Here is a 22,232-nt window from a genome sequence, read left to right as displayed (position 1 = left end):
ATATGAAATCACTGGATCAGAGGGTATTAAAAAAATGTGATAAATATCATCGTTTTTATGTTCTCTAGCAACTGAAATGGAAAATATTATGTAAATGCTTACTATGCAAAGTTATGCAATTGAGCTTGGTAATTAATGTAAAATGCATTAGAAACTTAAACAGAAAATGTATGTACCCTCGATTTTCAGATCTTTTGGTAATGTTATAGATGTTTGAAATGTTAATTCATTTCAATTTTTTTTTTTTCAATCGAAAAAAGAAATACAAAAATCGATGAGGAATTGGTCAGAATTCAGTTCAAACACTTTTAAAAATCTTGCCTCTAGTATCTAAAACCATATTAAAAAAATATTAACTTAAATAAGTAAAATACGTTAGTTATTTACCCTCGCAATCAAACCATTAACTTCATTTCAGAGAAATAATGTATTGCTGTTTATATATTTAATTTTGATTAAAGCAATTATAATATCCCTAAATGTTCATTTTAGAATCAAATTTTATTGCAAACGTATTCTATCAATTAACATTTTAAGTTAATTTTCAACGTATTCTATCAATTAACAATCTAACATAATCCAATATTATAATATTACAGATTAACTGGGTTTTTGTTTTGTTTTTTATGTATTTAGTCAGTCACACATCTCTGTGTCTGAAAGTATTTATATACCATTTTAATGTAAGTTATAATCAAGTGTGGCCAATATACATTGTAGAATTAAAATTATCTAAACGGCCTAGTCCCAAAATAATAAACTATTTTTCATTTCACCTCAATTTTTTTTTACTTTTGAATTGCTAGGTATTATTAGACCACACACTGTGCTGCGCGTTGGTATCACCAAAAACCGCAAGCTATTGTTATGTGGAAAATCCGACACACGTAAAGAATAAAATATTTTTTAAATCCAATTTCCCGTAAGAAATAATCAGGGTGACAGGCACTTGAGTCTCCTTAGATGGTCTGAGATTCTCAAACTATAACGACAGATTCTAATAAGAAATTAAATTACAAAACCAGTTTGTTGGATTTTCCACACCATGAATGCTTAAATAATTGTCGCTAACTGGCTATTTACAAAAATAAGAAAATGCTTCCATTATGAAATGAAACCTGATAGAAAAAAAGAAAAGAAAATTGAAATCCGTCGATCTAACTGCTAGGAATCCATACTATTTCACACAAGTACTTATATAAGACATTTTGGGCCTTTGATAAATTATGTAGAGACAAATTTTACAAAACATAAAAAATGAGTTCAAGAATGTTAACGAATACAGCTTCCCTAACACTCACAGCCCTCAGTTTTTTTTCGGACTAATGATTCCGAATTTTTTTAACAGATTTTCATCGTCAGATGGACGATTGATTTTGTAGGTCTTACTAACATTCCCTTTTATCCGAAAATGAGTTTGAACAAAATATGTCTTTTCCATTTTAAATGTCAAAGATATATTTCACACTGGAAGTAGGAATGTTTTTTCACATGAGTTGGGGTACCTAACCCCAAGCAGAAAAAAACGAACATTAGTTTCAGGTTCAATAATCAAAATTCTCTAGCATGAACCGAAAAAATACGGTTACCGTATATCATAAAAAATAACAAGTTGTTTTTTCTTTAACATTTATATCCGATATCCGACCGGACTGTATTAAAACGAGATATCCAAATAAATGAAGCATTTTATTTTTTAACCAATGATTCTTCTGAAGAATCAGAGCGTTAAATTTTACATTCAATACCCCCATTCATCTTTTCATTTTAATGTCCACGAACTTCTCAGAATTCCAGAACAAGTCAAGGGTAATAAAATTATTATTGGTAAACATTAGAGTTCATTAGTCTAATATATGGTCAGTGTAAGTACTATCCAAAGTTTATGGGGCAATAAAACCATCGTTTTCAGTATTTCATAAATTTTAATAATAAAAAAGGAGGCGTGTAAATATTTCGAAATATATTATGCTACCTTAAATCATGAAAGTTCTACTACTTAAGAGTATGTATAAAAATTATTGTTGGCATTTATTAGTGTGGATCGGGCCAGTTAAATAATATTTAAAAAATGTATAAAAACTCATGGTATATTTTTTTATTTCTTTATTTCCAACATGAAACGTTCATATTATAATTTAAACGCATAACTTCATCAAAATATAACAAGATGTCAATATTCCGTTGAACCTATTAAACATTTATCTTGTTACAACATATTGCATACAAGGGTAGTCGGTTTTCTGAAAAAAGGGCAAATCCACTTTTTAGGAGTGCATATTTTGTACTTTACCTTTTTGGACTATTCTTTTAGGTGAAAAACCTACAGGTCTAGTACACATTTGCCAAACTATACAAAAATTTGTGTACGTGCAAGCCTGTGGATGGTCTGAATTTGTGACACCCTGTACTGTTTTTTAACTCCTAACAGATAAATATTTTTGCCCCCGAGCATAATTAATACAAAGAATATCCCCATTTCCCCGTATTAATAATACCTCCAGTCGATGGGATGTTTAAATTATATAGGGTGTTTTTTTAAGCCCGATAGAACTTGAAATTGTAAAAAATAACACAAAAAATTAAATTGTAATCAAAATTTTTTTTTTATTCGAAAGATCAATACGTGACATTAACATTTGAAAATGATTTCGGGTATATGGGCACCGCGGCTGTTCTTGACGAAGCGCATTCTGTAAAATTGTGTTCAGCGATGAGGCGCATTTTTGGCTTAACGGGTTTGTTAATAAGCAAAATTGCCGCATATGGTCGTGCGATTTGACACCTCTCGATTATTTCCTGTGGGGCTACGTGAAGTCACTGGTTTATGCTGATAAACCAGCAACAATTGACGCCTTGGAGGCCAGCATTGTTCGTGTTATTCGTGACATACGGCCAGCAGTGCTCGAAAAAGTGGCCCAAAATTGGACGTCCAGAATGCGCTTCGTCAAGAACAGCCGCGGTGCCCATATGCCCGAAATCATTTTCAAATGTTAATGTCACGTATTGATCTTTCGAATAAAAAAAAAATTTTGATTACAATTTTATTTTTTGTGTTATTTTTTACAATTTCAAGTTCTATCGGGCTTAAAAAAACACTTTAAAGATCTTATTTTTTTATTTAACATAGCACACATATGCATTAATAAAGCCATTTGATGTCTGGGTTATTAAATTAACAAGTCCATGAATAGCGAGAGGAGTAGTAGTCACATTAATGTTAAACAACGCTGTATTCTTTTTTTTTACAACATCATAAAATTAATGATCTTTAAAATTGAAATATTTATTATATTTTGTAGTTAGTGGTTTTTTATATGTTTATTGAACTCTAAATTTATTTTAAAAATCCTGACATCAGATAGTCCAAAAAGATTTTGGTTTCTTTGTGATGGTCAATGGTAAGAATAATACAAGAAGATGGTCAGGGTTGCGGTCAAAAAAAGAACAAATAGTTAAAAACTATTTTTAAACTATTTTTTCTTTTTTTGGCCGCAGCCCTGACCATCTTCTTATATTTAAATCTTTACGGTCAACTATATATACATATATATAAGAATAATTCATTTCTCTTTTTCATCAACCATCCACATCGTAATATTGACAAAACAAGTAACCTGCATTGGTTAATGGGAAGGAACCTATACTCTTATATAACAACACCAAATCTCATGTTTTACGACAGGTATTGAAAAAATTAAACAAGCTGCGTTATGAACTCTTTCCATACCCACCTTATTCGCTGACTTATTCCCAACAGATTCCCATCTGTTCAGAAATTTCCTTAAAGGTAAAATTTTTAAAAATGATTCTCAGGTCAAAAATGCATTTTCTGACTTTTTCAATTTTGGGATTAAACAGTTAATACACGTTGCCTAAAATGGATAGAAAATGAGGGTAAATATTATGAATAAAAATGTTTTGACTTCATAACATAACATAATGTTTTGACTTCATAATCCGTTATTATTTAATTTATGTAACGACCCTCTAGTATTCCTTCCACTTTGGGAGATGACTTTAAAGTTTTAGTATAGTAGATAGATATTTAATACAAATTTCGATTTTCTTTTCCTGACTGAAACTTTCAGGAATCAAACCTCCTTAGCTTATAGTAGAAGAACCCGCCCGGTGTGAAAAAAAGTTATTTTAACCCAAATTTTTATTACGTTAATGAAAACTATGTTTAATTAATATTAAAAGATAAGGGTAATAAAATATGTCGACTGAAGCGACACGTTAAAAAAAAAATTTCTTTCGGAGCTACACATCATTGAAACTAGTTACGAGACAAGAAAACCTAATAAAACTTCATTTAAACTACAGTAAATCTTTCAAAATATGAGCCCTAATAAAGCTTTTCTCACTCAATCGTTCTCGGGATGATTTTTGCTAACATAAATTAACAAAATTGTTGATTTCTAGTTGTTGGGACAAAACTTTTGATTTATGATAAAATATATTTCAGGAACTATTATTAGCCGTTCAGATATCTGCCAGCAATCAAATTAAAGCTAGTTTGATGTAGTATACAGTAGTTCATTACGTTTATCTTCGTAGAGGTAGTAGTTTTTATGATATTTGTATATAAATACGAATTTTGCATTTTGTCCAGACAATTTTAAATTTATTTTGGCAAATATCATGAAAGCTACTACTTCTACGAAAATAAATGTCATAAACTGCTGTATAGTAGCTAAAACGTGCTTTAATTTGATGCTAAAATACATTTATATGTCTAATGGTTCCTGAGATATAGATTTCCCAAAATCAAGTACATCTTGAGAACCATTGAACGCAAATAGCTCTATTTGGATCCATACTTTAGTAAATTTACTCTTCTTTAGATTTTCTAGTGTTTTTGGTAGTTTTAACGATATGGAGCTCTAAATGAGTTTCTTTAATATAGATATAGGAGGAAATACGTTTGAACAGGTAGATAAGTTTAAGTATTTAGGTTCTACGGTAACTAGAAAAAACGAAATTGATGAGGAAATAAAAGCTAGGTTGAAGGTGGGAAATTCTTGTTATTTTTCAATTTCGAAACTGCTTAGCTCGCGCCTCCTATCGAAAAACTCAAAACTTAGAATTTACAAAACCATTATCCTTCCCACTGTTCTTTATGGATGTGAGGCGTGTCCTCTTCCACTAAGGGATGGACAGCGTCTTAGGGTTTTCGAAAATAAAGTATTACGCATAATATTCGGACCGAAAAAGGATGAATTAACGGGAGAATTTAGAAGATTACACAACGCTGAATTAAGGGACCTACGCCCGGTAAATATAATTCAAGTTATAGCATTACGGCGTATAAGATGAGCATGTAAGGTTAGGGCTTAGTAACGAGCGAATCCCTAAAATGGTAATAAACACTGAACCAACGGGTAAACGTTCGGGGGGTAGACCGAATCGTAGATGGGAGGATTGTGTTAAAACAGATTTAGTGGAATTGGGTTTGGAGGGGCATCACTGGAAGGATGTATGCAGAGAGCGTTTGGTGGTTTCGGCATCGAACCTTCGGGTTCGTTAAGCCAGCCTTTATTATTTATTTATTTAACATTTTGAAACATCCGCCATTTTTTATTTCCTCCCACTGTACCTGACAGAGCCATCAATTTTGAACAAAGTAATCAAAAATGGGGGTAAAATTCTGACTTTTTTTCCACCGGACTCTTGTATGTATTTACGGTAAGAAATGATCCTAACTTTTTTTCTTTTCTTTTTTTAGCTCATGGACCTCGATAGTCTACACGAACCCTTTCATTTAGGTATCCCTTATTCGCATGGACCATCCTACGATACCATATGCACTCCCTTACACAAGCAGGTGTGCACCCTCTAGGGATTGGCTCCGAGATGAGAGCTACAACCCACTGCTTTAGAGTCAGTGGATAAATGTAGATGTAGATAGCTACTGCTTTGTGATTTATACACAAATGTTATTCACAAAGACGTTTCACAGTATCAAGATGTTCCCTTTCACAAGTAGATTAAAAATGTAAATGGTACAAGAGTGGGAAGAATGCATAATATAAAGACGGACGTCCATTGAATAATATCTTTTTTAGAAGCTGTATATTATATTAGGCTATCTCTATTGTTTTGTAATTCCTTCGTTCCCTTGTGTATATGTTCTCATTGTATTATTTCCCTCGTGAGGTGAAACCTGTTTATGTAACTGTTGGGGCAAATATTTCCTCTCAAACATCCTGTTGATGTATCCTTGTGAACCTTTCTTCGGATTATTCTATCCCAAGATTGGCAACGATTAACTTCGTTTGTAACGGTAAATTGGGAATACGTGCTTATTTAGCTTCCTTCAAATCCAGTTAACATTTGTTATATAAAATATATTGACGTTAATTATTATCCCAACCGAACTCCAAATAGACGCACATTACTATCATATACGTCTATTTACGGTTTATTTTTCTTTAATAAATACAAGTATTTTTTTAAAATTATTTATTTATTGTTATTTACAACTGTATACATATATATACATCAAGTAAATTTGCTGTAAGTGATATAATAACATGATACAAACATATGGAGAATCTACCCATCGATGGAGCTCCAAAAACATTTCTAGAGGAGATCTCGAGGCCATATTCTTTTCAGACGCCTAGGAGGATTGTTAGGTAATGAAGGAGAAGCCAAGCTAGAAACGAGTTGGTTTGGGAAGTTGGGAAGTTTATCATGGAAGGATTGGTATCTGGTTCAAATCGGTAACATATGGGACTTTGAGGTCCTGATGGATGATAAATATAATAATACTATAGTTTTAAGAATCTGACGAATAGGAGACTGTTGAGTTGTCAAATAATTAAATTTTTGAACAACTATAAGTCACATATTAACAATGCAAATGAACAATAAATCGAAACTATAATTTCTTTAATACTAGCGTAATTCTTTAAGCGTAATCGATGGGCATTTTGAGGTTGAAAAACAATTTTTGATTACTTTAATGAAAACTATGTATAATTACGAGTAAAAATTGATAAGTCTGCCAAGCATACTTAGAGAGAATAAAAATGGTGACGTTCAAAACGTTAAACAATTTCTCCCGCTATTGCATATTCATAAAACTACCTACAACCTAATAGAACATCATTTGAAGGAGAGTAAATTTACTGAAATATGAGTCCTAGTAGAACTTTTTATGTTCAATAGTTTTCGAGATATAGTTTTTTATAAGCAACATTTTATAAAAAATATACTGAAAAATTAGTTGTTAGTGAATTTACTGTGGGAAACCTATATCTCAGGAACCATGAGGCGTACAGATGTCAATTAGCACTCAAATTAAAACAAGTTTAACTTTCTATAAAATAGTTGATAACCTTTAGCTCGTAGAACTAGTATTTTTTATGATATTTGCTACTACTCTTTCAAATTATTTTACAGCACACTAAACTAGCTTTAAGTGTTTTCCACAATAAATTTACTAACTACTGATTTTTCTATTTATATTTCATGGAATGTTACTTTTATAAAATCGTGTCTCGGAAAATGCTATTTAATATAATAAATTGATTTCTAATTGTTTAGACAAAATTTCATATGCAAATATCATTTAAATTAAGTATGTTAAAATAGCTTTAATTTGATTGCTGGCAGACATCTGTACGTCTCATGGTTTCTGAGATATATTTTTCTCAAAATAAATACAGTCACTACTGATTTTTTGTTACTTCGTTATGAAATGTTGTTTTTTGAAAAACTGTATCTTGAAAACTATTAAACGTAAACAATTCTATTAGAGCTCTTATTTTGGAAAATTGGTAATCATAGGTAGTTTTAATAAAAAAACAAACTGAAGTAGCTAACATATTTCTACTGGGCTCTTGTATTAATACTTTTGTCACTATTTTCATATATCGTTTTTTATGGAGATAAAAAATATGGCAACTTTAAGTTTAGTTGTAGTTTAGTCCAGGAAATAATAATTTTTTCCCAAAATATTAATTTATATAATTTTGATAACAATATACGTTTTTAATCATAAATCTGCAGTAAAATATTAATTTATAAGATGTAGAAAAAATTACCTCCGCAAATAAACAACTGGGCTTAGTCTAAATATATATATAACTCATTCAAATAATCTCAGGAGCTGTATTTTTGAAAATATATTTTAATATAGTGGCTGGGATAAAAAAAAAAAAAAATTTCAATATGGGTAATAGAAAATAGCGAAATATTACAGAAATATGGAATATATTAATAACTTTTTCTTGACTGTGTTTTTAGGATCTTGAGGATTGCATAGTCATGCCATACAATAAAAAAAAATAAAAACAGTTTTTCAGAAACAGAATTTCTTCAACTTCTTATTTAAAAACTGTATGATAACTATAACAATTAAAACATTACTTACGATTGTCTATTATAGTGTGTAATATATTGCTTTGAAATATGACTCAACAAGCCAGAGAACTGAATATGAGTGAAATGGAGTAAGTTAAATGTAGGTTTCTTTTGATTACTAATCCTCAAGATCCACAAAATAGAGATTTGCAATTATATATATGTAATAAAACTGTAATAAGTTTTTATTAATAGATGATTTCATTATTTAAAATAATATGGGCTTAATATGGTTCAATATGTTTTTTCCCTTGGTCTTTTTCATCATGGAAATTGACTTGGCTAATTTTGGAATATATATTTAGTTGATTTTACAACTAGTTTTTATTTCGTCGTTTGTATACCATTCTAATCAAATATTTATAAATTCATTACAATATATCCACAGATAATAGTGCTTATTTATATTTTTTTCTTCTTTTTTTAATTAGATCAGTGAGCATGTTTCCAGGGATATGAAGCTGTATTAATTATAGTATGTATTAATCGTAGTATGGTGTAATTTACCATCTGTTATTCGAACTGTATAATACAAAAATAACTTTTTCAAATCGGACTTGTATTAATGAAATTGTTTAAAAAAAAAAATCCTTCAGCTTCATAAATTAGTAAAGATAAATGTTTGTGGATTAGTGGATTAAATAAACTTAAAAAATTAACCCACGGCTAAAATAACATGACTTAAGTTTTAACTAAACTTGGATTTTAGTAGAAATTGTTGTTCCTTCGAACGCCACCCCTATCTTCAGACAAATAAACACCGCCCACAACCACCTGTAGACTCCAACTTCCTCCTACCTGCTCCCTCGTCATGGAATTTCCAGGATAGGAGACCACTAGATCCAGATTTTATCCCGAAGTATATTCCAGTAGCTGGGACTATTGTGGAAGGGTGGAGAGACGGTTGGTGGGCATATGGTATGCAAATAGGTGGTGGGGCTGCACCATTGTTCTACCCCTTTATTCTACTGCACCCCTCCTGAGCCAGGTAGGGAATGTCTTCGGCGGCTGGTCTTGGTCCTCTGTCGGGTGAAGGGTGATATTGGTTAGTGAACTGGCGGGCAACAAGTACCCCAGTACAACTCCAACCACATTTACTGTTTGTTTGTTTATTTTACCCATCGCTATTATTGAACTGAATACAAAGAAACTTCCCTTAACTTACACGAAAATTTATTATTAATTAATATTAAATATTAAATATGAATTACATATCCATTTAGTTATTACGATGATTATAGATATGTTATAACTAACATAAATACGTAATTAATTTTTTTTTGTTTTTCACATAAAAGTTTTTATTTCATAAATATAAAATACTCACTAATTACTCTATAGCCATGCGAAACACCCTTATTATATAGCAATAATGTTTTAAATTTTGGTAAAAACAAATTGAAAGAAACAAAACAATAATAAAATAAAATGCATGTCATTTATTGATGAATTTTTACAGTATTAAATTATGTTTAATATTAAATTTATATAAAATTATTTTTAGTATTAAATTAAAATAAATTAGGTTATATTATTGTTTGGTTTTATTTTTCATTTACTTATTTATTTTATATTACTATTTATTTATTTTTTTAAATTTTTGTATGAATCTGATCAGTTATCACTATTACCCAACAATGGCAGATTGTAATATTTATCAATAGATAAAGTTTTTACTAAAAAAAAAAAATTAATAGTTTTAAAGAGTAAAAACAACCATATATATGATTGTTCTAATTATTTTCTTCTTATAAGATTAAAGTCCCACGAAAGACTCCGGAATAACTATATTTATCCAATATCTCCCTAAGCAAAAGCAATAAAATCTTTGTGATAATATCAATATAATTGTTAAATGCATATTCATAATAATTCATCTTTCATCATCAGCATCGATTTCGCATTATAAAATAATGATCCAAATATGAAAGGATCGGTTCACGATATCGTGTAGTTATTTTCTTTGATCTCATTTGTAAAACGTGTTCCAGCCTACGCAGAAAACTCGGCATGAAACGAATCCATCTTAATCATATCGTGATTGGGGCCTCTATAACTTCCTCGTGAGAATTTGATTTTAGAGCTAACACATGAGATGGAAACCTTATCGATGGCCCATTCACTAAATTCTAACAGTGAACTTTTTTCTTTTGAGGAAACAGTTAAACGTTCTGAATGAGATCGCCTTTGTGATTTCTCTTGAAAGGAGATCGACCAAGTCAAATCTCGATGACCCTAATCTCAGGGGAACGATAAACTACTTCGAGTTACACATTGTTCGAGTAGGCAATAATTTTGAGCGATTGTGGCTTTGAGTTATTTCAAACTATATTTATTTTCTCAAAGTACATTGACCGAAGCAGTGCCTGATTAATGGCTCCCAACCCACATTCGTAAGCCGTCTTTTAACTTTATTATTTATTAAATTCTTTTATCTTATTTATATGCTTTTTAAAATGTATTTGTTAGTATTTATATTCTTATGTATTTATTTTTTCATTCTTCTACAGATGTGACTATTTCATTTTTCATGTATTTCTATGTTTCTATTTATTGATAATATTATTTGCATTACATTTGTGTGATTGATCGTGTGTTGCGGACCTCTAGAGACGGTAGGTATGAGAGAATGGAATAAAGAGAATAGCGTAGATAAGGTTGGGAAAATAAAAGGAAAGAAGGAAAATTTTATATAACATTGTGTGAGAAGGAGGAAAAAACATATGAAAAATAAAATATATTAAAAAATCAAAATAAAATTTGAAATAAATTAAATAGTTAATTATTGTTTAAAAAAAATATGATTTGTGTTTTAGCCACTGTTTTTGAGCAGCATTGCCGAATAAAGTATTTCTCTATATTGAAATATTTAAGCTAATCACTTTTAAACCCACTCTTGCAACTAAATCGAGTTTAATTCAAGTTTTTTCCAAGTTTACCTATTTGCTTCCTCGCTACAGAAGATAGTTCTAAGCTCATAAATCATCATGTGAAAAAATTGTTGTCTTCTTAAGCGATAATATCCAGTATCATAGTCTCATAAACTGATTAATTTCATTATTTATCTGTAATTAGTTTAATTACAGAATAACACATTTAGGAGAAGAACTGCTTGCAGAGATTGGTCAGTCAATATCTCATAATGTAAGAGCTAGGGTGGTATAAATAGGAGGGGCATGTAGCTCGAAGCAATCCATCAGGACACGCCTACACAACAATGAATCGACAAAGATGCGAAAAAGCAGTAGCCCAAGATAGGCAGGCGTGGAGAAGGCTGATTTGGGCGGCCAAAGTTCTGCTGAGCAAACTGAAAAAAATGATTAATTTTTTTTTATAGTTTTAAAGACAGTAAAAACCTCATAATTGAGAAAAAATCATGTTCCCATTCTAATAATAATAATAAAAAGTTACTGAAATAAATTAATGGAAGATCGCTGGTTTACCGTGTTTTATAATAAAAGGGAGATGATACGGGTGCGGTCAAAGAAAAACTCAAATAGTGATTAAACTATTTATACTGAGCCAACGTTTCGCCCCCACGTTGCAGGGCTTCATCAGGGAAAAAAAAAAGTACAAACAATAAAATGATGTAAACATAAATGAACAAAGTAAATTAAAAATATGTACAATGAAACGTAAAAATTAATTACGAATAATAAAAGGTTATAGAAAATCACTGAAAATGGAAGTAATAATAGATAAAAAGAAGAAATATAACATACAGTACAAATTAGGAGATTGAAAAAGGGGGATAGGGATAAAGGAAGATAATGAACAAGACAGAAAGCATACCTTTCAGGCTTTCGAGACAATAGACATAGTTTAATCATTATTTGAGTTTTTTTCTTTGACCACACAAACAAGATGGTCCTACCTTTTATTAAAATAAATTAAGGAGTATATTTCCAAGTATTGATTTACCTTGGGTTGAACTCTATTAATTTGAACCAGTAGTTAAAGTTATCTGTAAGATATTCCGGATAACATAAGAGGTCATAAGAGGTGCACAAAGTAGCAGCAACTCTTATTTTCAAACATTGAATATTCAAATCGCATTCTCTACTTTCGCTCATGCGATTCGATTATTTTGGAAAATGGCTCTTTCGATTTAGCCCAAAGTTAATGAGGATTAGTTTTTCGTACTACAATCTTTGTTTAGAAATGCACAAGAGCATTTAAAAAATATTTTACTCTCATAAGACAAATTATACAAGTCATATGCATATATATATATATATATATATATATCAGTTCTACTAACTTACTGTTTATTGACATCACAAAGTCTGGTGGGTTCCGTCATCACACAGAGACTCAATCCACTGTTCCAATCTCCAAGAGATTCCACGCTTTCTTGTTAGACCCCATATATCAAACCAATACACCCGTGGAGCTTAGAAAGAAAAAATAATCAGATTGTGTTTGGAAGAAGTTACTTTTCGATTCTCTTTGAAAAAAACACCCTTTTTTATCGTACGACTTTCCCCTAGTTTACACCATATACCTATTTTTTTTTATTTTATTTTACAAATTCTAACTATGTCTTTCTCAAACTGAACAATCAGATAGAAGTTCTTGTGGTTTTCAAAGAGAACCGAAATTGGCCATTTTATTTTTTATTTATTTTTATTTAAACTACTCTTGAAGAATCACATATCGGCCGAAAATAAAATGTAATGTGCATAATTTGACCTGCGACTAGCGAGTTGGGAAAAACCTGAAATTCGGGTTTAGTACCCCTATAAACAAACAGAATCGTTGAAAAAATATTTCTATACTTTGATCTTCGGAAAGTGTGATCGAGTTCTTAGACTCAACAACTCACTTTGAGACTGGCATTTTGAGATGGTTAATTAGGACAAGATATTATTTAGCTGCATCAACAGCATATCCATTAGTTGCATAAAGAAAGTTCTCTTTAAATATAATTTTTAGGTCTGCCATAAATAACAAAAGAAGAGAGACACTAAGAAGTATCGACGACACTGCTATTTGTGAATAATGACTAGTCAATTTTATCCCAAACTCATCAATACCATTTTACAGCATTTGAAGAATGGTTTAAATATTCTTCTTCTTCTTCTTCTTCTTTTACTGGCACAACAGGCGCAGGAGGCTGCCCTTGGCTTGCTCAACGGCCGCCAACCATCTTTCTCTATCTTCTGTAAGGGTAACTGGGATCCTCAGTTGTCGTAGATCCCGCCTCACAGCATCCCTCCATCGGCCCTTTGCCTACCACGTTGCCGCACACCATCCGGAACGTAATTGTACAGTTTATGTGCCTTTCTTTCCTCGCTCATCCTCATTACATAGGCAAGCCATTTAAGCCTCTTTATTCTTATGTACGCGGAGATGCTACATTCCTTATAGAGCCCAAAAAGTTCACCATTTTGCCTTCTTCGCCAATTACCATTCTCGCATACGGGCCCTAAGATTCTCCTCAGAATTACTCTTTCAAACCTGTCTAGCAGGTTAATGCTTTTATTACTTAGCGTTCAAGTTTCTCCACCGTATGTGACGACTGGCCTTATCAACGTTTTGTAGAGGGTGAACTTGGTGGTACGACTAACAAGTCTGCTTTTAATTTGCCTTACAATGGAGAAATAAGCTCTATTTCCAGCAGCAATTCTGCTTTTAACTTCTTCTTCTTCATCCTGGTTATCGTTGTAATAGAGCCAAGGTAAGTAAAACTTCTTACCACTTCGAAATTATAGGAGCCCATTCCCAGGCGACTCATCCTCTGGTCCAGAGGCTTCTTACCCAACAGCATAATCTTGGTTTTTCCTCATTAATATGCAGGCCCGTCCTTTTCGCTTCGACATCCATTGTTTCGAAAGCAGTCCTAATGCTCATAGGATCCCCTGCAGGGATCTACCGATGATGACGACGTCATCTGCATAGGTCATCTTTGTGAATATTGTTCCTTCCTGACTTATTCCTGCTCTATTTATGATTGCTTGAGCGATATTAAAATGGGGAGGGGCTATTGGGTCACCCTGTCTTAGGCCACATTCCACTTCAAAAGGCTCTGATAATCCACAGGATTTTACTTGGCAGGTTGAGCTCACCAATGTGCATTTCACTAGTCGGGTGAGTTTACTAGGAAGTCCCAGTTCACGCATAGCCACTATGAGCTCACTGCTTACGATTGTATCGTAGGCAGCCCGAAAGTCAAGGAATAGCATCCAAGTTGTCTGCTGATGTTCCTTCATCTTCTCAGAGATTTGCCTCAGGGCGAAGATTTGAGCAATTGTAGACCTATTGGGCTATATGAAGTACGTACGTTTCAGGTTCCTATTTTATATGTCCGTTTCCGAGGTCCATGTCGTTGCCGTAAATCAATCCTACATCCGAGGCTTCGTTGAGTGTTCGTAACAATATGGTTTTTACAATTCATGGGGAGTCGGCCCATGAATTAACCCTCCTCCTTTATCCAGGCTTGGGACTGGCAATGGCCCAAGCGTAGCTATTTCCATTGGCGGAGTTATGGTTTAAATATTGGAGGATTAAAATAAATTACAACAAATCACCTTTACCCTTCTTCGTAAACATATGACTGCCTGCCCAACAATATCTTTTAATTATACTGAACTTAACCCTCTCTTGGACTATATCTGGACAAACGACTAGTTTTGAGTCTGGAAGAAACGGAAACTTAGTATTACTATGCTTACTGGACAAAATTTCTTCAAATTAATAAAAAAAGACTCATTTACATGCCAATAACAAGGCCTAATCGTGCTTACAGGGTTGAACATTGGAGCTCCACTAAAAACCATCGAATTCCTCACGTATCCATACAATCCGAAATCCTCAATGCTGCATACTTTGTCACAAACAAAATCATCCACAATGATTTCATTGTTCCATAAGTTTTCAATTTGGCCTGAACCTGATATTAATAAACTTCATTAAATGTATACTTGCCAAAAACATTTGTTTGGAACCTTGCTTCCTCGTCTATTCCTGATAATTCCCCTAAGTGTCTAAAAAGAAGATTACTTCTAGATTGTCTATTATAAAATAATATTGGAGTGATATCTACCATATTAGTATATCCATAAGTCCATAAGTCAGTATCATGCCAATCTAATATAAGTCGCACCACACGTATTAATTCTAATTTTAGTTCATACTAAATAAATACAAATTATATACTTGTTAAGGCCATAATATATAATTACCGTGTAAATAATATTTAGTTAGTCTTAGTGTTTAATTTAATAACGTTTATTTTTATTTATATCAATTTAATTGGATTTAGTTATTTGAAAAGAAAAAATATGTAATTATATTTCTGTGTTAAATGAGTAATGTTAGGACCTGTTGAAGGTAGGTTCTGTTTGGAGTTTGCAAATGAAAATAGTAGTAAGAAAAGTGGTTAGTAAAAGTTTTAAATTTGGGAAGGAATTTTATAGAAGAATTTATGGGACAAAGGCAATTAGCCGGCATTTAAAGAATTTAAAGGAAAAAATGATAACAAAATAAGGAATCCCGGAAAATGACCTAAGTGGTCGAAACGTTGGAAGTTTAAAAAGAATCAAGTTGAGAGAAAAAGGATCAAAATTGTTTTAAAGAAACTAAACCACTCTCAAACAAGTATATTAATAAAAAATAAATCTAATACTAAATTATAATAAATAAATTTACCAAAAAGAAAGGATTTATCACTAATCAACAAACAACAGGAGGTTAAAAAAATATTTATAGGATTCAAATTAATATAAGTTTGACATTTTTTAAAATCTGATTTATCTGCGTTGTTGATTGTTTTATTTAGAACACAGACTGGGATCCATTCGTTCCAATGCGGCTAGAGACGAGGGGAATCCCTCTTCGGAGGAATCTTAGGACAATAAGCAACTGCAGTTTAACCTAAGCTTTATCTGTGCCAATGTAAGCAGCATTGAGGATTTTAGATTGTTAGGATTGGATACGGGAGGAACTAGGTGCTTTTTAGTAGAGCCACAAAGCTCAACTGAATCCAAATAGGCCTTATTATGGTTAAGTAAATGAGTCTTTTGTAATTAATTGGAAGTTTAGACTAGAAGGCTTGTCTAGTAAGTTTAGTTAGTAATTCTAAATTTCCGATCTTTTCAGATTTATGAGAGTATTCGAAGCTAGTCATTTGTCCAGATGCAGTCCATGATACGGGATCTGTTATACAGCATGAAGTGAAATATTATTAAAGAATTCTGTAGAGCTTTAATTCATAGTTTTACGACGAAGGGTAATGGTGAGTTTCGGATAAAATTTAACAAAAAGTCATTATTGACAGATAGCTATTTATTCCTTCTTTTGTTCCGTCTGGCACACCCAAAGGTTGTATTCAAAAATGACTTTCTTTATGAAATTTATCGAAATGCTATTGATACAGTTAAATCATTTCTTATCCCAATTAACAATCTTAAGACACCAATTTTGAGGGATTGGCCATACGGATATATTATTGAAAAGTGAGTTATTGACGAACTTCACGGAGTTTAAGAATTCGATTATTTTAAACAATTCTTCAGTAGGAGTTGTAGTTCACCTAACAAAGGGTTTTCCGAAGAGAAAAGTTTAGAGACATTTTTTTCAACGATTCTATATGTTAATAAGGGTGCTGAACTCGAATTCCAGGTTTATTCCAATTCACTAGCCGCCGGTATAATTATAAAAACAAGGAAAATATATGTATATACATTGGATTTTTTTTTCCAAAATGTCCAAAGTATGGATATCAAATTTTATTTTCGGCCAATATCTGACTCCTCAAGAGTTAAACAAAAAAAAAAATTAAACCAAATTGACCAATTTCGATTATCTTTGAAAAAAAATAAGAGCTTCTATCGAAGTGTCCTATTTGAAGTAGACATACCTAGGATTTCTAAAAAAAAAAAAAAAATAATAATAATAATAATTTTAGGTAAATGGTGCAAACTAGTGTATAGTCGGACAGTTAAAAAGGGTTTTCCGAAGAGAAAAGGATATTGAATTTGTTTTCAACTATTCTATATGTTTATTGGGTGCAGAGTTTGCCTTAACTCATTAGGGGATGAATGCATACTTCTTTTTCGGTAACTAGATATTGAAAGAGTAATGGTTGTAGCCAACGACTAATACTATAATAATTTTACAACCTCGTTCTCTCGTTATTCTAAAATATGAGCATAAGTAAAATCCTTTAATTTGAACTTAACGATTGCTTGGCCTACGATGGCAATGCAATTTAACGTCTATCGGTAGCCATGAGCTTCCATATAAATTACACTTCTCCGACAATAACTATCTAGCTAGCGGCCGTAGCAAAGGCAAATATTTATCCACAATTAGCCCGTTGCATGAGGGCCGATCATCAGCTATTAGTTATTAATAACGTTAGTCCATTGGCTAGGATATTAATTATCATGCGCATTCTGCATATCCCAGCAATGCCGCAACAGCCAATTAATTCGTCCTTCAGTGTATTGTTTAATAGCCTCATTCGCTTGTAGAGGGTAGGCCCACAGGCGAGATATTTTAGTACAAGAACCCGTTGGAAAAAAAAGGCAAGCTATTTCACTCCAATTTTTTATTACCTCAATGAAAACTATGTATGCATAATTACTAGTCAACATTGATGTTTCTGCCAAGTTCAGTTAGAAGGAATAAAAAATGGTGGCTGTTCCAAAATGTTAAAAAAATTTTTCATTCAGAGTTCCATATCGTTAAAATTCCCTACAACACAAGAAAACCTAATAGTACAAGAGCCGGGAAGAAACAAAGGTAGTTATTTCACCCCAATTTTTGATTACTTTAATGAAAACTATGTATGATTATTAGTCAAAACTGATGAGTCTGCCAAGTATAGGTAGGGGGAATAAAAAATGGCAGCTGATTCAAAACCTTAAAAAACATTCATTTTTCATTCGGAGCTCTATATCTTAGAAACTACCGACAACACTAGAAAATCTAAAAGACTTAAATAATTAAAGAAGAGAAAATTTGCTGAAATATTAGCCCTAATAGAGCTATTTATGTTCAATAGTTCTCGAGATATAGCTTTTTAAAAAGCAACATTTGTCAAAAAAATACTGAAAGATCAGAAGTTAATTAATGTTTTTTGAGAAATCTATATCTCAGGATCTATGTGACGTACAGATGTCTATTACCACTCAAATTAAAGCTAGTTTAATGGACTATAAAGAAGTTTATGACCTTTACCTGCTTTGGAATAGTAGCTTTCATGATATATGCTAATATAAATTGATTTATAGTTGTTTGGACAATAAGATTGATTTATGAAAAACTTTATTTCAAAAATCATAGAACGTACAGATGTCAATCAGCACTCTAATCAAAGCTAATTAAATTTACTATTAAATAGGTAATAATTACTCATTAATCTTTGTAGAAGTAGTAGTTTTTTATAATATTTCACAAAATGTTAATTTCTAGTTGTTCGTATAAAATGTTTGATTTTTTAAAAGATATATCTCTGGACCCTTAAGACGCATATATGTCTGGTAGCACTGAAAATAAAGGAAATTTAACTTACTATAAGATAAAGTAGTTGACACTTATCTACGTAGGTGTAGTGGTGTTTATGATATTCACATATGAATATAAATTTGGCAAATAAAAATGTGTTCGAACAACTATAAATCAATTTATTTTAGCAAATATTATAACTACTACTCCGACAAAGATATACGTCAAAAACTGCTTTATAGCCCATTGATCTAGCTTTAATTTGAGTGCTAATGTACATCTGCAGGTCAAATGGTTTTTGAAATTAAATTCACTAACTACTGATCTTTTAGTACGTTCCGTACAACATTTCTATGAAATATTGCTTTTTAAAAAGCTATATCTCGAGAGCTATCGAACGTAGATAGCTCTATCAGAGCTTAAATTTTAGCAAATTTACTCTACTTTAAATGATACTCTCTTAGATTTTCTATTGTTGTTGTTAGTTTTAAGGATATAGAGCTCCCAATAAAGAATCAATTATTTTTAACGTTTTGAAACAGCCGCCATTTTTTATTCTCCTTTGTATACTTAGCAGACTTATCAATTTTGACTAGGAATTATATATTGTTTTCATGAAGGTAATCAAAAATTGGGATGAAATAACTGCCTTTTTTCTTCTCTTGGGCTCTTGTACTATAACATAACATCATTTAAAGTAGAGTAAATTTGCAAAAATATGAGCCCTGCAAGAGATGTTTACATTCAATTGTTTCCAGAATACAGTATTTTTTTTTTTTTTTTTTTAATGAAACATTTCATAACGAAATAACAAAAAAAGAGTAGTTAGTGAATTCATTGTGGGAAATTTTCATCTAAAGAGCTATGAGGCGTACAGATGTCTATTAGCACTCAAATTGAAGCTAGCTTAATGTGCTATAAAGTAGTTTATTACGTTTATCTTCGTTGGAGTAGTAATTGTTATGATATTTCCTACAATAAATTAACAAGAGGATGATTTCTAGTTGTATAAACAAACCTTTTGGTTTATGAAAAACTATATCTTCGGAACTATTCAACCTACAGATGTCTACCAGCAATCAAATTAAAGATAGCTTAAAGTACTATAAAGTAGTTAACGTTTATTTTTGTAGTTGGTGTTTTTGTAGTTTTTTTTTAATTTTTGTAGTTATATGTGTAGTTGTTAGTGTTTTTTATAAAATTTGCATATGAATATAAAGTTTGCATATGACATTTTGTCTGAACTACTAGCAATCAATTTATTTTAACTATATCTACTGCTGCTCCTTGCTATTATTTGCCTAGGGAAGTTTTAATAGTTGTTTCCCGACGATACAGATAGTACAAAATAGGTAAACTGAACACTCCAATAATCCGAACTGGAACGAATAATATAACGATATAATTAAGAGGTGCAAAAATAAATTGCAAGCTGGCAATGGATTTTTTTCCATTATAAATTATAAATAGAATCAGAATTTGAATGAAGATTGTAATAAAAAAAAATCTGCAGTAAATAATTTAATTTTACACTGCAACCAAATTTTTATTGTTTATTATCTTGCCAAGCCGATGTCACTAGAAATAATTTCACTAATGAAATTAAAGAAAAAGTTTCTGTAGTTTGCTAATACTAACTTAAAATTTTAATTTTACTCATATCTGTTCAATTGTTAATTAGCCTCAAATATACAAATTATAATTATCAGTTATATCAATATTGATCTTAAATAACCTAACTTATATCAATCATAAATATGTTCTACCTGTTGCCGACATATTATAATTGTTTTATTTCTATTATTGAAAATATTTAAAGATAATTTTAGTTTATAGTTAATTGTATTAGGTTACAGACATACCTTTTGTAACTGCATTTAACTATGTATGTAAATTTACACAAAAACACAAACCATTTAGCTTGGAAAGTTTTGACACTTAATCCGCTCCGATGCACGTTTAACGTAATTTGAATATAAAACAGAATATTTAAATAAAACTACTATGATTTTAATTATTTGTGATGAAATTTGAATTGAAATTTCACTAGCCTTCTAAAAATAGACAGCGATAAATATTTAAAACCAGGCGAACAGCTGTTAATGGGTTTCTGTATTGCGTAATGTTGTCGAGGATCAATTATTCTCGTCCTTCCTCATAGATTTCATAAGCGTCGGGTTATGTTTAACTTAAACAAGAATCGATATTCCGGTAGCCGATAAATTAATTACTCAGTAAATTAATTAACTAACAATTGATGGAAATCCCTCGCATTGTATTGCAGGTTTATTTGTTTTTATTGTGGAAACAGCGTACCTTTGTCATGAGTTATATTTGAAATTATCAAATATTTGACTAAACATTTTCAATTATTTTATTTCAAATATTTGATTAAACAATACTAAAATAATTAAATTAAAAAGTTTGTTATATCTGAATGCATCGCAGTTAAATACAGAAGATAAATACAATTTCATATCAAATAGTTGACTAATACTTTATAAAATAAAACTGATGGATAGTATGTTAGGCTCATGAAAGTAAAATCTCAAAAAACATAATTTATTTATAGCATGAAATTCAGTACATATTTTGAAGTTATGTGCTTTCTCTAGTCCATAGCAAGATACAAAAAATCAAGGACACTGGTGGGGCAAAAATATTTCATGGTACCCTAGCAAAGCTGAGTTATTATCCTTAAAAAGATTAAGTTATGAAAAACAGTGCAAATGCTCAAACATTTACTAACACACAACATATCAAAAGCACTTTATATATAGTTAAATATTTTTAATTGGTAACCAATTTTTATTGATATCAATGTATCCCCCAAACAGTCCTGGTAAAGACGAAAGAGTCGGAGGACGCTAAGATGTTAGCGGAAGTTCTATAGTTGAAGTTCACTGAAGGTGAATCTGGTTAGGAGAAAGAGACCAAAACTAGAAGTTAGAAGGATTCCTCACGCCTGGAGTGGCGAGGATCTTCTTAATCTGGGAAGACCTGGACAGGGAGCCGAAAGAGACTGAAATGTGTGATTGGGTGCATACATGTTTTTCGAATGAACGAGAGAGGAGCTCTTCAATGAATCATGTTGGTTGAGGTCCACCAGCCGGTGAGGACCACAATTCTGCTGATTGTTAGCATGGCTGGAGGATTGTAGAACATTGAAATTAGACTTCCTGGACCCATCTCTCTATCAGAAGTGTCAGGATTATGGATACACCATCGCTAGATGCAGGAAGGAACTGACATGCATTTCCAAGAGTGTCCGAAGAGGATAGAGTTCTCCCTTAAAAACTGCAAAGAGGCAGGTAAGAAGGAGATGGAAGGTGGTACTGCGCGGGTAGTCGAGAATGTCCATTGCACCTGAAAGGGATGCTGAAGGAGTCGAAGGGAACGAAAGACAG

The 22,232-nt window shown here is 31.6% G+C and overlaps 1 long non-coding RNA gene across 1 annotated transcript; it reads right to left on the bottom strand.

Annotated features, from left to right (window-relative positions):
• Nucleotides 1-11,382: 11,382 nt before the first annotated feature.
• Nucleotides 11,383-21,142, bottom strand: LOC106690657 (uncharacterized). Its single transcript, XR_001344649.2, has 3 exons — nt 20,688-21,142; nt 12,639-12,766; nt 11,383-11,680 (listed from the first exon to the last, which is right to left on the bottom strand). It is a non-coding gene; the product is annotated as an uncharacterized lncRNA (long non-coding RNA).
• Between the last annotated feature and the right edge of the window lie 1,090 nt (nt 21,143-22,232).

Source organism: Halyomorpha halys, unplaced genomic scaffold (genome assembly GCF_000696795.3).
Source record: "Halyomorpha halys isolate HHAL.00 unplaced genomic scaffold, Hhal_1.1 Scaffold1795.1, whole genome shotgun sequence".
NCBI lineage: Eukaryota > Metazoa > Arthropoda > Insecta > Hemiptera > Pentatomidae > Halyomorpha > Halyomorpha halys.
This window is presented reverse-complemented; position numbering and strand designations above follow the sequence as displayed.